We start from the raw sequence: 15,176 nt of genomic DNA, 5'->3' as shown, positions 1-15,176 counted from the left end.
CTTCATTGGTCCAATATATCCTCCATCCAATGGGAAATCATACATCCTTGTATGCACTGACTACCTGACAAAATAGATTGAAGTCAAAGCCATGAAGCATGCTTGTGACCATAAAGTTGTTGAACTTCTATATGAAGAAATCTTTACTCAATGTGGCATATCTAGAGAGCTTTTTACTAACCAGGGTGCTCAATTCACTTCCAATCTGATCACATAACTCATGAAGGAATATAATATCAAACATCGAAAATCAAGCTCCTATCATCCTCAAACTAATGGACAAGCAGAAGTTACAAATCAGGAGATAGAAGCCATCTTGACAAAGATAGTTCATTTGTACCACATGGATTGGAGCAATAGACTACCAGAAGCTATCTAGATATATCAAACAACATGGAAGACCACCACAAGGTTTACACCATTTGAACTGTTGTATGGAAAAGAAGTAATACTACCCATTGAATTTGAACAAAAAACTTTAAGAACAACACTATAGTTAAAAATTGATCTTCCTACAACACAGAGAGAGCACTTACTACATCTTAATTCTTTAGAAGAAATGTGCAAGTCTACCCTAGAACACATATAAATCATACAAAAGTATAGGAAACAATGACACGGCTCCCACATTAAGAGTAAACAATTTCAAGTTGGAGATTTGGCATTACTTTATGGTTCCAAATTAAAAGACATACTAGGCAAGTTGAACACATGATGGTTGGGTCCCTATGAAATAAGTCATGTATTTGCAAATGAAGCAGTCCAGTTAACCACAATTGATCTAGTACACTTCAAGTTATTAGTCAATAGACATTGGCTAAAGTTGTATCACCGGCCTCAAATGAAAGAAAACTTCTTGCAACAATTTCAACAACCAGTTTCAAATGAACAATAGGTAACACTTCCTATAGCAGAGGGTTTCAACCTTCTTCCTATAACTCTTCAATAAGAATTCTTTTGAGCATGCCCATAGTAAAAACTTTATGTTTACATAAAGTTCAATTCTCCATTCACTTTCTAAATTCTTCTTTTTCAACTCACTTCATTTCTTTCTCTACCTCCCACCCACCTTCCACATCATCATTTTTATATGCTTTAAATAATATGGCAAGTCCACTGATGTATGTTGTCACTGTCATTCTTCCACTCTTGCCACCTTTATTTGGCATGTGCAATGATCAAATTGACAGGTATAAGCTTTTCAAATTTTATTCATTTTTAGCACATAGATTTAGTTGGTTATATCTATTATTGCATTAAATATATTGTTGTGGCATTATGTCAATTCTATACCTTGTGCATAGTATGACAAGTGAGGAGAATTTTCCATGTTCCATAGGGGGCAGGCAAGGTTACTAATTCCCAATGACATTTCCATTTATTCATTAAAGATATTCAAATCTATACTCTCTCTTTGTTTGATTAAAATCCAGTTGCCATAGTATGCAAGTGTCAAGTGTCATACCTTTATTCCCAAATAATTCCTCATTTTCAGACTAAGATGTGACCTAAATTAAATTAGATATGACCCAAATTAAATTTTGAAGTAATTCTCACATATCTATGATTTATTTTGTTAAAACCACATTATTATTGCTCATGACAAAAATTCACAGAAAAGAATGTGAGAAGGGTCCATGGTTTTATAAAAAAATTTGAAATTCACATAAGGGAAGAAGGTAATTGTTTCAAATAGAGTAGAGGTTGAGATTAGTAAGCATAAATGGCAGGTTAGTTACAATAATGTGAACCAATAGAACATAGTGTTTTACTTTCTAATGTAGAAGCAGTAAGAAGATTCAATGCATGTGGTTGGCTAGGATATTTTCTAAAATTAATGAAGTTTGATGAAGAAGCAACTACTAAATTTACATATACAATTGAGGAAGGTGAAGCAACAATATGGGGATTGACAATCGTTTCCATAGAGGAACAAATAGAGGAAGTAATCAGGTTACCAATAGTAGGGGAGCATTACCCCAATGCACACGATGCCAAAGCAACTAAGGCCTAGTTTTCCTTACCAGTTGACCCTCCATCAGATATTACTAAGTAGGGGTGCAAAAGAATGTCGATTCCTCTACCATACAATGAGTTGGTCATGCATATTATTAGGTATTTTACTTGTGAAGGAAGATTTTATAATTTTCACACACAGAATTTTAAGTTACTTAGTTATGTAAGGCATAATTTTCCACTAAATGTCCCCAATTTCATGTTCAATATGTTATGCATGAAATTTTCCTTTACTAATTTTGTATGATATTTCATGCCTCTAATCAGATTTTCAAGATCAAACAACTAATATCACAAAGATCCACCAAATTTCTCAAGAAACCCCAAATCAGGTATGCCGAAAATAGTGCCAAAAGCTTCACAGCTTCACCTATTATTAATAAATCTGAAAATGGAAATTTTTACAGAAATTTCAGCAGCATAAAAGCCTACAAAATGACATTTCCAGATCCGTATAGCCTTTACACAACAGTTCACAAATGTAGGACAAAAACTATGCTCATCGGGCTCTCAAAATTAACACAAAAATGCCCAGAAACACCACAAAAACACTAATAATCTATCTCAGAAGTTTAATCACGTCTCAATACATATATTCAACTCTATTTTAACACCTTAAAGTTTGAAATATAGTAGCAACCCAAACTGATATGAAATACTCAACTGAAAACACCAAACTCATACAAAAAACACACCCGAAAACCCACAAATCTGCACTGTTCAGCACAAAGGAAAACTCTATATGAGCATGCACATGGAATGGCTTCAAACTCCCATCCTTAGCCTTCCTAGAAACCTACAAAATCCCATTCTTGGGTCTCCCTAGAAACTTGCAAACTCCCCTTCTTGGGTCTCCTTCTCCACAGGTTTGGCAGCCTCTGAAGAATAACAAAGAATGAGCAAAAATCAAGTCCTAGAATCAGCCCAAAATGCCTCCAAACCCCTTAAAAGAGGGCATAACCGTAACTCACGTCCAAGAGAGGTTAATAAAACATATTTAAATAATAATTTTCATTTATTAGTCCAACAGTTTCCAAAGATTAACCCCCTTTTTTTGAAACTTCACTTTCTTGGGCCTGCCTGCCTTAGCAAAGATTTTTTTTTTAAAAATTATTTGAAAAGGGGACATGACAAGTCCTCCCCTCCAAAACATTTCTTGTCTTCAAGCAATGGCTGAACAATAAACCAATCAATCCACCTGGATCCCAAATGTAGTCATGAACTATACTACTACCAATTAACACAGACTCCTGCAATATCCTCTGCAATATGACCAAGAGGAATCCATAATCAAACTAAAAATTATAGCTCAACCAAACTCCAAAATCACCACTACCACAGTCAAAAACCCATGAGACACAAACTATTAGAACATTAGAACCCAAGTAAAGTGGACAAATCAAACTACCAACACAGTAAATACCATCAACACATCCCACTGGCCTTTACAGAATGTACAATCCAACTTTGCAACAATGGTGAATGCTCTCAAATGAAACTGTACCAAGTATGGAGAATCCACACACTGTACAACTCCTGCAATCAACACAACTCTGCAAATCACCGGCCAATATCTCATAACCATAACTCCCATGCACTGCTGATGGTGAAAAGACATTACAAGATAAAGAGTAAGAAATGGAATCCAAACCAAATTTGCCTGCCATCAACTCCTCAAAACAAGGATCAAATGCTAACTGATGTACATACCCTGCAATATAATGTTGATTAAAAAAACCAACCTCAGTCAACAGCTCACCATGAACAAGTGATACAACCCACTATGACTGATCACTAGCTAAGTCAGGAGATGTCATAGCCAAAGGAGTAGAATAAATAACAACACCCACAGAAGCATCACTCCCAAACTCCTGCTCTAAGTCACATATTATCAAGTTATCAACTACAGAACCTATCACCATGTCATGCCCATCACAACTCTCATCTTGAGGCATCAAACTGTCCCATAACTGATGATAAGCACTAGGAACCAATGTACATCTCTGTATCATCATCTTATCAACATGGTCATCAAAGGTAAATTGATGAGCATGCCTCACAATGTAATGCCGATAGAATTCACCAATCTCAGTCAATGGCTCAGACTGTAATCTAGATGAAACTAACTGCAATTGATCATTAACCATGTCGGAACTGACTACTACCTCCGAAGATATCACCAAGGGAGTAGTATTACTAGCAGGAACCATGCCAATTGCCAACTCACCAGCATCACACATGATCTTTGATACATCTCTAGTCTCCGTGCCATCAGTACTAGAGGCCACCACCATGTCAGGCATACAACAATCTGCTGCAACACCCAACTCAACTGAACCTAACTCTAGTGGGAATGAACCTAATATGCCAATGTTAGTATCAAGGATGGATGCATCCCCATCTCCATATTCTCTGACAATCTCGGCCATGGACATCCTCGGATCACCAAACACCACAGCTTGTGACTGTATAGAATCAGGTAAAGACTATAGTCGCTCTAACTCCATGGTCACCTTAGCCAAATGAAACTGTGACTCCTTGAAAGCCAACTGTGTACTCTCAAGAATCTCAGAAGTCACCTCAAGATACTCAGTAAGCTCACTCACCTCATCTTCCTTGGCCAACAATGCATCATATGCTATATTGCCCCACTCCATAAGATAATCTTTGTCAGCTACCAACTGCATATAACTCTGTCTCAAAATCCAAATAGCCTCCCATAAAGAGTGGATCTCTGTCAAGGAAAGATAACTGCCTTCCTGCTCATCACTAGTAGGAGAACCCCATCCATAAACTGCTAACAACTGACGAGCAACATCAAAATGCTGGCAAGTGATAGCAATATCTCAGTCACTAACTCTTAACTGATTAGACACATGATGGCACTGGCTTGACTATCTCCTACAAACCTCCTCTGATGCACTGTCTAAAGGAGTATCCTCAAAGTCACTAGTCTCTAGAGTATTACAATCCATACCCTGTGAATCAAATCTAAAGCTCATATCAACATACAGAGTTTTAAAAACATTAGCACTGCTGTCCAACTCCTCTATACCCAAGGAAACTAAGTCTTCAAAACTAGCCACTACATCCTCTTGGATGTCATCAATGCCAATATGATCCTGGGACTCATCTGTACACACTGCCAAATATGAAATATCATCAACACATTCCAGCAAGTATGGTCGACTGGATATATGAAGAAAGCCCAACACTGATGTATAAAAACTAATACCAAAATCGGATAAGCTCCTAGCACAAGAAAAGACAACACCATGCAATCTGCTAATCAAATCCATGGTAGCACCCAAACAATCATTGCTACCAAAAAGTGTTAAAGATTTATAGTCAACTGAACCCCAAATGCCAATATAACAATCTCAAGTCCATATCTGTAAACTAAAATCAACTGGTAACTCAAGAAAAATCTTCAATTGAGTAATATGACCAATACCAACTAACTCCACATACCTGTCATGATGAGATAATGTAGTGACAATACTGTCTTCACTCACCTTCAGCTGGCGAGATAAATCATGTGAAGTACTACTAGCCTCAACCTCATGTGACGAAGCATCTAACTGTGCCTGGTACTCTCTCTCAGAAAAGTCATGAATGCTCAATGTCTGCTCATCTCCACCAGGTATCTCACCATTATGCACAACAACATCCTCATAATCATCATCCTGGTGGTCAAATCTATCAATCACTCTTTGACTAAAATCATCAAATGTAGTTACCTAATCATGACCTTGAGTAGTCATTCCATGATACCACCAATCATAGGCTACATTTTCCAAGTGTAGACTTGCAATTTGAACAACATCACTCTCCTTCATGGGGTTAAGTGTGAAGAAGGTCTGTAATTTTTGTAGCCATGCTCTAGCTGAAATTTTATTTTTTCCATCAAAAGTAGGTGCTATAAACTTGCTTATTTTATTTTTGAGCTCTCTTCCACTTATGTCATGCTCCCTTCTATACTCTTTCTTGGGCATCAAAGTGTTCATCATATCCACATATTCTCTAAAAGGAACTGAACTACGAAAGTCATCATCTAAGCCATTATAAGTAGCTCTTAATGTAATCAAGTTACCTGTAACCTCTTCCATAGGATTAATGGTTGGATTTGGTACTGGTGACTCATCTGCAGGCAAGAAAATAGTTTTGGTTGATTTAGATGGTGTGGATTTTAGATTTCTTGGCTCCTCTGAAGTGCTCGCTTTCTCATTAATAGATGCAACTCCTTGTAGTTTTTCTGTCAATATTCGCAAAGCCTCTCTAGTTTTTGCCAAACTATCCACTGTTTGCTTCTGAGTATTTTGGATGTCTTGGAAGAATTTTTTTGCCATCTCATCTGGATCAGCCATACTTTTCCCTTCCTTGGATTTTGTACTTTTAATTTCAACTGGAGGTTTGATCAAAATTTCTTTATTCTTTTCTCGCTGCAAATATCTTTTTTCTCTTTCACTTAGTTGCATGCAACCATAATTTTTGACATGCAGCTGATTAGAAGCAACATGCAACCACCAAATTCACCAAGAACTAACATGCAAATGATTAGAAGTAGAATGCAACCATAAATTTTTACATGCAAGATTTGGGTAGTTATCAAAACTGACATGCAAGATCTGGGTAGTTGTCAAAACTAACATGCAAGATCTGGGTAGTTGTCAAAACTAACATGCAAGATCTGGGTAGTTGTCAAAACTGACATGCAAGATTTGGGTAGTTGTCAAAACTGACATGCAAACTTCTACAACCACCAAATTCACAAAGAACTAACATGAAACTGATTAGAAGTAGAATGAAACCATAAATTTTGACATGCAGCTGATTAGAAACAACATGCAACCATAAATTATGACATGCAAGATCTGGGTAGTTGTCAAAACTAACATGCAAGATCTAGGTAGTTGTCAAAACTGACATGAAAACTTCTACAAACCCTCAGGCTGGCAAGATCATAGCTCTGATACCACTGAAATGTTCCTTTTTTGATTTTGTATGATATTTCATTCCTCTAATCAGATTTTCAAGATCAAACAACTAATATCACAAAGATCCACCAAATTTTTCAAGAAACCCCAAATCGGGTATGCCGAAAATAGTGTCAAAAGCCTCACAGCTTCACCTATTATTAATAAATCTGAAAATGGACATTTTTACAGAACTTTCACCAGCATAAAATCCTACAAAATGACATTTTCAGATCCGTATAGCCTTTACACAATAGTTCACAAATGTAGGACAAAAACTATGCTCATCAGGCTCTCAAAATTAACACAAAAATGCCCGAAAACACCACAAAAACACTAATAATCTATCTCAAAAGTTTAATCATGTCCCAATACATATATTCAGCTCTATTTTAACACCTTAAAGTCTGAAATACAGCAGCAACCCAAACTGATATGAAATACTCAACTGAAAACACCAAACTCATACAAAAAACACACCCGAAAACTCACAAATCTGCACGGTTCAGCACAAAGGAAAACTCTGTATGAGCATGCACATGGAATGGCTTCAAACTCCCATCCTTAGCCTTCTTGGAAACCTAAAAACTCCCATTCTTGGGTCTCCTTCTCCACAGGTTTGGCAGCCTCTGAAGAATAACAAAGAATGAGCAAAAATCAAGTTCTGGAATCAGCCCAAAATGCCTCCAAACCCCTTAAAAGAGGGCATAACCGTAACTCACATCCAAGAGAGGTTAATGAAACATATTTTAATAATAATTTTCATTTATTAGTCCAACAGTTTCCAAATATTAACCCCTTTTTCTGAAACTTCACTTTCTTGGGCCTGCCTACCTTAGCAAAGATTATTATTTTTTAATTATTTGAAAAGGGGACATGACAATGCATTAGTGCTAAGGAAACCCAGAAAGGAAATGACAATTTTGTTACTCACCATGCCCTAATTAAATTTCTCATAGAAAGATCTCTTAGGGGTGTCTCTCCTATGTCATGGGTAGAATTTGTCCAATATTAAACTTTGTAGCCTCAGGTTGCCCCTAATGTGCAACCTAGCCAAGATAATGCAGTCTCCATTGACACAACTCTTGATCAAGGTACCCAAGGTATGAAAACTAAAAATGTGCAAGAAAATGTGCCTTTACCTACTCAAGTGAGCAATGTACCTACTTTTGCCCGAGCAAAAATAAAATGGAAGTTACAAGAAGAAACTTCAGTTCTTGCAGAAGGAAAATGAAACCTTATAGTCTCAAAATGGAAGAAAACAAAGTTGGTTCCTGTAGTAGCTACTCCTACAATAGAGACATTGAAGAGGGTTAGCAAGAAAAAGTTTGTGGTGCTTGAAGAAACCCTTGTGTGAAGAAACCCTAGAATGAGAGTACAAATTCCTAATTAAGTGCCCTAAAAAATTCAGTTCACTTTACCTAAGCAATCTGATGAAGAACCTCCAATACTTGAGATATCCCAGATGATTCCCACAATCAACCTAAAATTCTAGACATTCCTCATTATCTAGATGCGAAATGTAAAGATGAGATGAATGAATGCCAAAATGATTCCCAAAAAAGCCAACAGGATACCCCAAGTTGTGAAGTAGAAGAAGAACCAATAACACACTAGCTAGCTTCTTCAAAAACTACCATACTTTCCTATAGCAAACATGATTCACAAGCTTCCTAGAACACTTATGGAGGGAACAAAGGAAGAAAAATAATCGGCATGAAGAAAGTGGCCCGATTACCTTACAAATGCTTCTTTTTTAGTTATATAATAAACATGTGTTAACAACAACCCTATAGGAAGAAGAGAAAAATAAAATGAAGAAGGTAATAATAGACCAAGGTGAAGAAATTGTAGAATTAAAATAGCAATTGGTGAAGTAGAAGAAAAATATGGATCATGCCCTTAAGCTAGCTGACCAAATAATTACTTGTAGGCCACCACCTAGGATCCATGCCATTTGTTTAAAGAATAATTCCTCTTATTCTAGTTGATGATGACCCTCAAAGATATAGATACAAAATTTAGGACAGCTCAAGAATTTTATGGTTTGTACCAGACTCTTCCATCATGGAAGAAAAATTTACTCTATGAATTGTATGTGCATAATTTCATTATCCCTATAAAAACTCAATGGAACCCTCTACTTTATATAGGGGATATACACCTTAGGGCCTAAATTCTTGGACACACAATGATGCCAACTATGATAGACTACTGAACAATTATACAGACCAAGAGAGAACATAACCCCTTCCATTAAGAGAAAAAAGAAATACACCAAAAGAAATCCTTAGGGATTGGTTTAGGCTGACCTATGGAGACATTCACAAGGAAATAAGAAAACAAATCTTCATGTCTAGAACAAAAGTGTATGTAGAGTATGAAAACATGCCTTACTTTTCCTTTCAAAGAGCCATAGCTAGTGTCAAAGGTGGATGGAGTAGACTGCCTGAGGGAGTCATAAGGTCAGAACCACATAGCTCATCAACCTAGAAGTAGCCCTTCACCACGCACCAAAATACATGTAGCTAGGAAGGAAAATTAGACTAGAACTTTGGTGTCCATTAACAATGTAGCCACCCGTGCTCCTTTGGCCCATGTATGACATCAACTTTGAATGACTTGACAAGTTGCAGAAGGATCAAAAAAGGGAAATTTGGGAAGGAACAAGAGAATTACTACACTTTTAGGAGTAATAGGTGAGGGATGAATGTGGTCAGAGACTTTCAATCAATGGCCAAAAGATGCAATGCTTGAGGACAAGCATTAAATTTACTAGGGGGAAAATGATGAGGCCAATTATTGCCTCTATTTTATGTTAATTTTAATACTCCATTTTTAATACTACTAGGACATTTGCGAACTCACAACTAGTTGAACTTATGATAAAGGCCAGATAGAACTATTAAACCATGGGTAGATAGTTATGTCACATTTTGCTAATATTAAACATATAATGCAGTATTTCATATAATCATCAAAATGTGTGTTCTAATATTTGGATTTAATTTCATTATGCTTGTTTGTGTAAATATTTTTGCATGACAACTAACTTGCTAGGAAAGGAAGAAGCTAGAAAGTGGTAAAAAACATTCAAGAAAGAGCGTCAAGGCCCAACTATAGTGGAGGAACCATTATGGCACCAGAAGACACGAATAATACAAAGGAGGAGTTATTATTCTAAAAATGCAGGGATGAAGTGTTGCTATATTCCCTCTGCATTTACTATTGTGTTGAATTGGTCATCCAAACTTTATTGCTTATTTTGCAAGCTGTAATATTTCCCTTTTCTTCTCTGGTAGATCTTTAGTTAGTTTGTTTTCTTTTTAATTTTAGAATAAATATTGATTCTCTATCTATAGGGATTAGATTGATAGTTTTAGAAGGTTGGAAAAGTTTATGAAAAAATGTCGTATCTTATAGCGAGTTATCTATAGTTTTATGTATTGTTCTTATGAAAGGAGTTTTTTAAATATAATGAAGTAATTCTTGGTTTACATTCTATATTAGTAGAGTAGTAGAAGCCAACCAAGGGGGCCCACTATTGAAGAAGGAGACTGTTGAGAACAATTTGATACAAGAGTGATTAATATGTTTCAATCATTATTTTGTCACTGATTTCAAACTTTCTATTTGCTGGTAAGACAACTACTTATAAGATTTAAGTACTATCACTTATTTGATTGATGAAGAGGATTTTATCAAAAGATGTAACAATAGCACCTAGAGAAAAGGTTGAGTTATGTTTTGTAAAGGAGTACAAGAATCAGCTAACACAATGATAACATGATGTATTGATAATCTACTTAAGGTTACAAAGGCTGGTTACACTAAGAAAATTTAGAAGAACAAGTTAAACAAAGTTTGTCTGCAAAACCTAGCCAAGTGGATAGTAGGTGCTGAGCAAAGTCAGTGCAAGTTGAGTAGAAAATCAATTGGAGCCAAGTAAAATTATATTCTAGTGTATGTCATGCAAAATAGTGGATTTCGAGTAATGTTTAGTTGATGCCAAGAACCATTAAACTTGTGTTGCATAAAATTGTACCCAAGATTATGCAAACCTCAAATTAGGAATATAGCAATGGAGAAAATATTCGGTATGCTCTCAGGAACACAATAATGGATGAATCTCTTGGATGTGTATATGCAAATGGACAATGTACCTAGACTAGATGATATGAGAAATCAAAATAACAGAATGATGATGCAATGATGGACTTTGAATGACTCATATCCCAACCAGTATTAGGCCATTCTTCTCGTGTGTGTGTGTATCTCATAGTCCCAAATGCTTGAGACAAGACATCTATTTAAAGTGGATGGAGGAAGCATCTAGAATGTGCTTAGAAACCACTAAGAGATAAGGATAAGGATTTGACGACTAAGCATAGGAGATAAGGATAAGAATTGACAACTAAGCATCTTATCTCACATTCTAGATAGATGGATAAAACTGATGAGATGGCATGTGTGTAGAAGATTCCTATGGTGTAGACAACATGTGCTTAAAAGATGTAATGACAACTCATATGAATGCACATACTTCTAGGTGGTTAAAAATTAAATTAAATAAATTTAATTTAATCAAGGTCTAGAAGAATTAATGGGAACATGGAGGATTTTAAATAAATAAAATTTATTTAAAAAAGAAATATGTGGAGAATCATGTGTTAATTTAAATTAACACATTAGAGCTAGGAAGTATTTAAATTAAATTTAAATACTTAGGCAAAAATGAACTTATTTAATTAAAATAATTTAATTAAATAAGTAGAGGAATGTGACTAGTATTAATTAGATTAATAAAGTCATTCGGGACAATTTTTAGTGTATACATTTTGCCGCTCTTTGATGTGATGTCGGCACGGCATCATATCAAAGAACATACAGGTTGCCCCAAAGAAGGAAGAAGAATTGAGGATGCCCCCTCACGAAAATTGTGCAAAAAATACAAATTTGGGCAATTTTCGTGAAAAGGTCTTGGAATGGAAAGAAGGGAAGGAAAGAAGAAAAATAGGATGATGGAAAATGATAATCTAGATGCAACTTAACTACATGAATGCAAGAGATTCAATTGTGTTCATATGGAGAGCAAACTGTATTTTAATATTGCAAGAGGAGTTATGCACCAAATGCTATAGAAGCATAGATGACAAGATTCCTTTGCGTGTATTAGACTCTTTACACAATGGATGCAGGTTTCAGAGTCATGAGGGAACAAATGACATATACGCACTGGAGAGGTCTGGGCACACCCAACGTCTTTTTAAGGAGCTTGGTGGAAAGTGTGCTAACCCATTGCCCCCAGTGAGCAATGCATTAACATAACTTGAAACTTACATAGATGTGCTAAAGAATCATGAAAATAGATCATATTGCAAAATAACACATGTAATCAGGATAAGCCGTTCAAATGATACCAAGATATGGAAGATCGAGGCACACTGGGGAAGGCTATCACTAACACACAAAGATAAAATTAACAAAAAGACATTATGACTAAGTAGTCATTCAATTCACCATGCTTGCCATGAACCTGATAAATTTTTTAAATTTGTTTTGTTAAGCCTGTGTAGGAAGGACTCATCCTGTAAGGCAAAAATTGATTGATTGATTGAATTGAAATGAGAGATTTGTGATTGGTTGCTAGCAATGACAGTAAAAGGAATGATGTTCTCAAATCATTGAGTCTAAATGTGAATTTGTGTAAGCTCGTTTGCAATCACTATTTGATGAGGTTGGTTTTATGGATGGAAGCTCAGTGTGGTGAGAATATGAATAAGATAAGATAATGATAATGAATGAATTGGAATGGAATGGATGAAAATAATAAATATATTCTGTTAGAGGAAAATGTGTTGAATGGAAGACTAGAAATTTGATCAAGGTAGATGCAAATAGAATGAAGGAATTGATTATGGAAATGATGTGAATGAAGTGATTGGAAGAAAAGAATATGATGAAATTAGAGGATAAATGAATTGATTGAATGATTGCAAAATAAATGGATTGAATGTGGAAGATTTGGATTGAATTTGATATGAATGAATAGATAGAATGGATGAATGTAGAATAGGAAGGATTGAGACCAATGACAAGGGAGAGCCACGGTATGTAAATGGATAGGAAGGTTGGGTAGATATATGAATGGAGGAATAATATGGATGACCAACGGATATAGTGTCAGATAATGGGGAACCAAGAACCATATTTCAAAGGAGTGACCAACAATGCCCCATTCCAAGGATATGAAAATGAAAGGAAATAATGGTGGGGAAGGATTGCATGAAAATGAATGGATGGTGTGAAAGCTCACATATGGAGAAAGAAAAGGCATGTGCTCTTCTTAAGAATGTATGAACATTTTTGTTATTGTGCCTCTAGTATTGATTATGAGCATGGGTATGAAAGTGGAATGAAGGAAGTCATGAAAAAGGGATAATTATATGAAGGATATGGATGGAAAAGGGATAATGATATGAAGGATATGAAGGAAATGTGTGATAAGAAGTGGATGAAATGAAAGGGATAACCAAGATCAAGGGTATATGGAAGAAGGATAGACATGCATAGGATTATGGATGGAAAAGATATGAATGAACATGAAAAGAGGATGGGAATATGTATGCATATGGATGGAAAATGGATGAACGTGACAAGGACTAGGGAATGCAAGATAAGGATAATATGTCAAGATCAAACATATGGAAGAATGTAGGAAGTATATAGGATAATGTATGGATGATGGACAAATGAACATCAACATGACAAGGACGTCAAGATCAAATATATGTAAGAATTATGGGAATATGTAGGATATGGAAGGTACTTATGGATGGAACTTGCCCCTAGTGTAGAGTGCAAGTGGAAAAAGGGAAGTTAATGGATAGGTAAGTGAAAGTGGAAGACAATGGATATATAATAAGAAAATGAAGGCATTGGCATGTTAAACAAGAAGGCTTAAGGGTATGAATACTTGAAGGATGAACAAGCTATCAGAGCTGAAATGTGTGAAGGCCAAGTAGAATGGAGGACTGAAATAGAGATTTTTAATCTACAAGCGAAGTTGTAAGTTGTTATCAGATCAAGCCTTATTGCTACTCTCTAATAATTGTATTAGTCTAGGGTAAATCCTTTGGATTAAGGTTGACCTAATAGTCATTTGTAAATCATTTAATTGGGTGACATTCCAATTGAATGGTATAAAACCCTCTAAAAAGGCTCACTCCTAATAGGGTGATTGAAATCCTTTAACAGGGTCACATTTAGTAGTGTGTATTGTAACCTTTAACAGGGTTGGCCTTTCACAAGGCATCACTTCATAAGAGTGAAAAAGGGTAACATGTTACTGTTGTTTTTTTCCCAAATTGGGTTTCCACATAAATCATTGTGTCAAATGTGTTGTTGAATCTATTATGTTTCATGTTTATATTTTTTGCAAATTGATTTGACAGTAACCCACAAGTTTTAAGTGATTGCATAATCTTATGGATGCATGCATGATGATAAATGTTTTATGGGTTCACTAAGCTATGAAAAGTTTTATTTATATATTTGGACCTTGGATAACTAATTCACCCCCCTAGTTATTCTAAAGTATTCCAACACCCACTTGGGAGGTGGATTAGATTAGAGTAGTGTAGATTTAGTTCTGATATCTCCAATATTTTAGATAGAGTTACAGTTTCTTCTTACAGCATCATACTTTGTGAATTTTCCTGTAACATCTGCAAGAGTAGTTATATTGAATGGTTTGGGTTGAAATATAGGTTAGCATAGAGTTGCATTTACAACATTCATTTTAGTAAGGAGTTAAATGTGTTACATTCTTGCAGCACTAGTGTAGGTTCTTTATATGCATTTTACTTTCCTATAGCATAAGCATAATGACTCTTCAAGGAACCCTGTGCACATACTGTGCCAACCATTTCAAGTATACATCCCTGTGTTGAAAATTTAAATTCACCTCATGGTGGGAGAAGTAATCCTTAGATTGAATAAACTATTCCTAAGTAAGGCTTTGGGTATGATTATCACACACCTATTGTGAGGCAGACCAACTCCAAAGAATCACCTGCATGCAAACACCTATCACAAAAAGAGAGAAACAAAAGCTATGGAGGTTAGGATTGCCAGATCCATAGATGAGACATTCTTGATGAGCAAAAAGAAAGATTGTTATTA

Source organism: Cupressus sempervirens, chromosome 1, assembly GCF_028749045.1.
Source record: "Cupressus sempervirens isolate cs-2001-9-10 chromosome 1, ASM2874904v1, whole genome shotgun sequence".
Classification (NCBI taxonomy): Eukaryota; Viridiplantae; Streptophyta; class Pinopsida; order Cupressales; family Cupressaceae; genus Cupressus; species Cupressus sempervirens.
Note: the sequence above shows the minus strand (reverse complement) of the source record.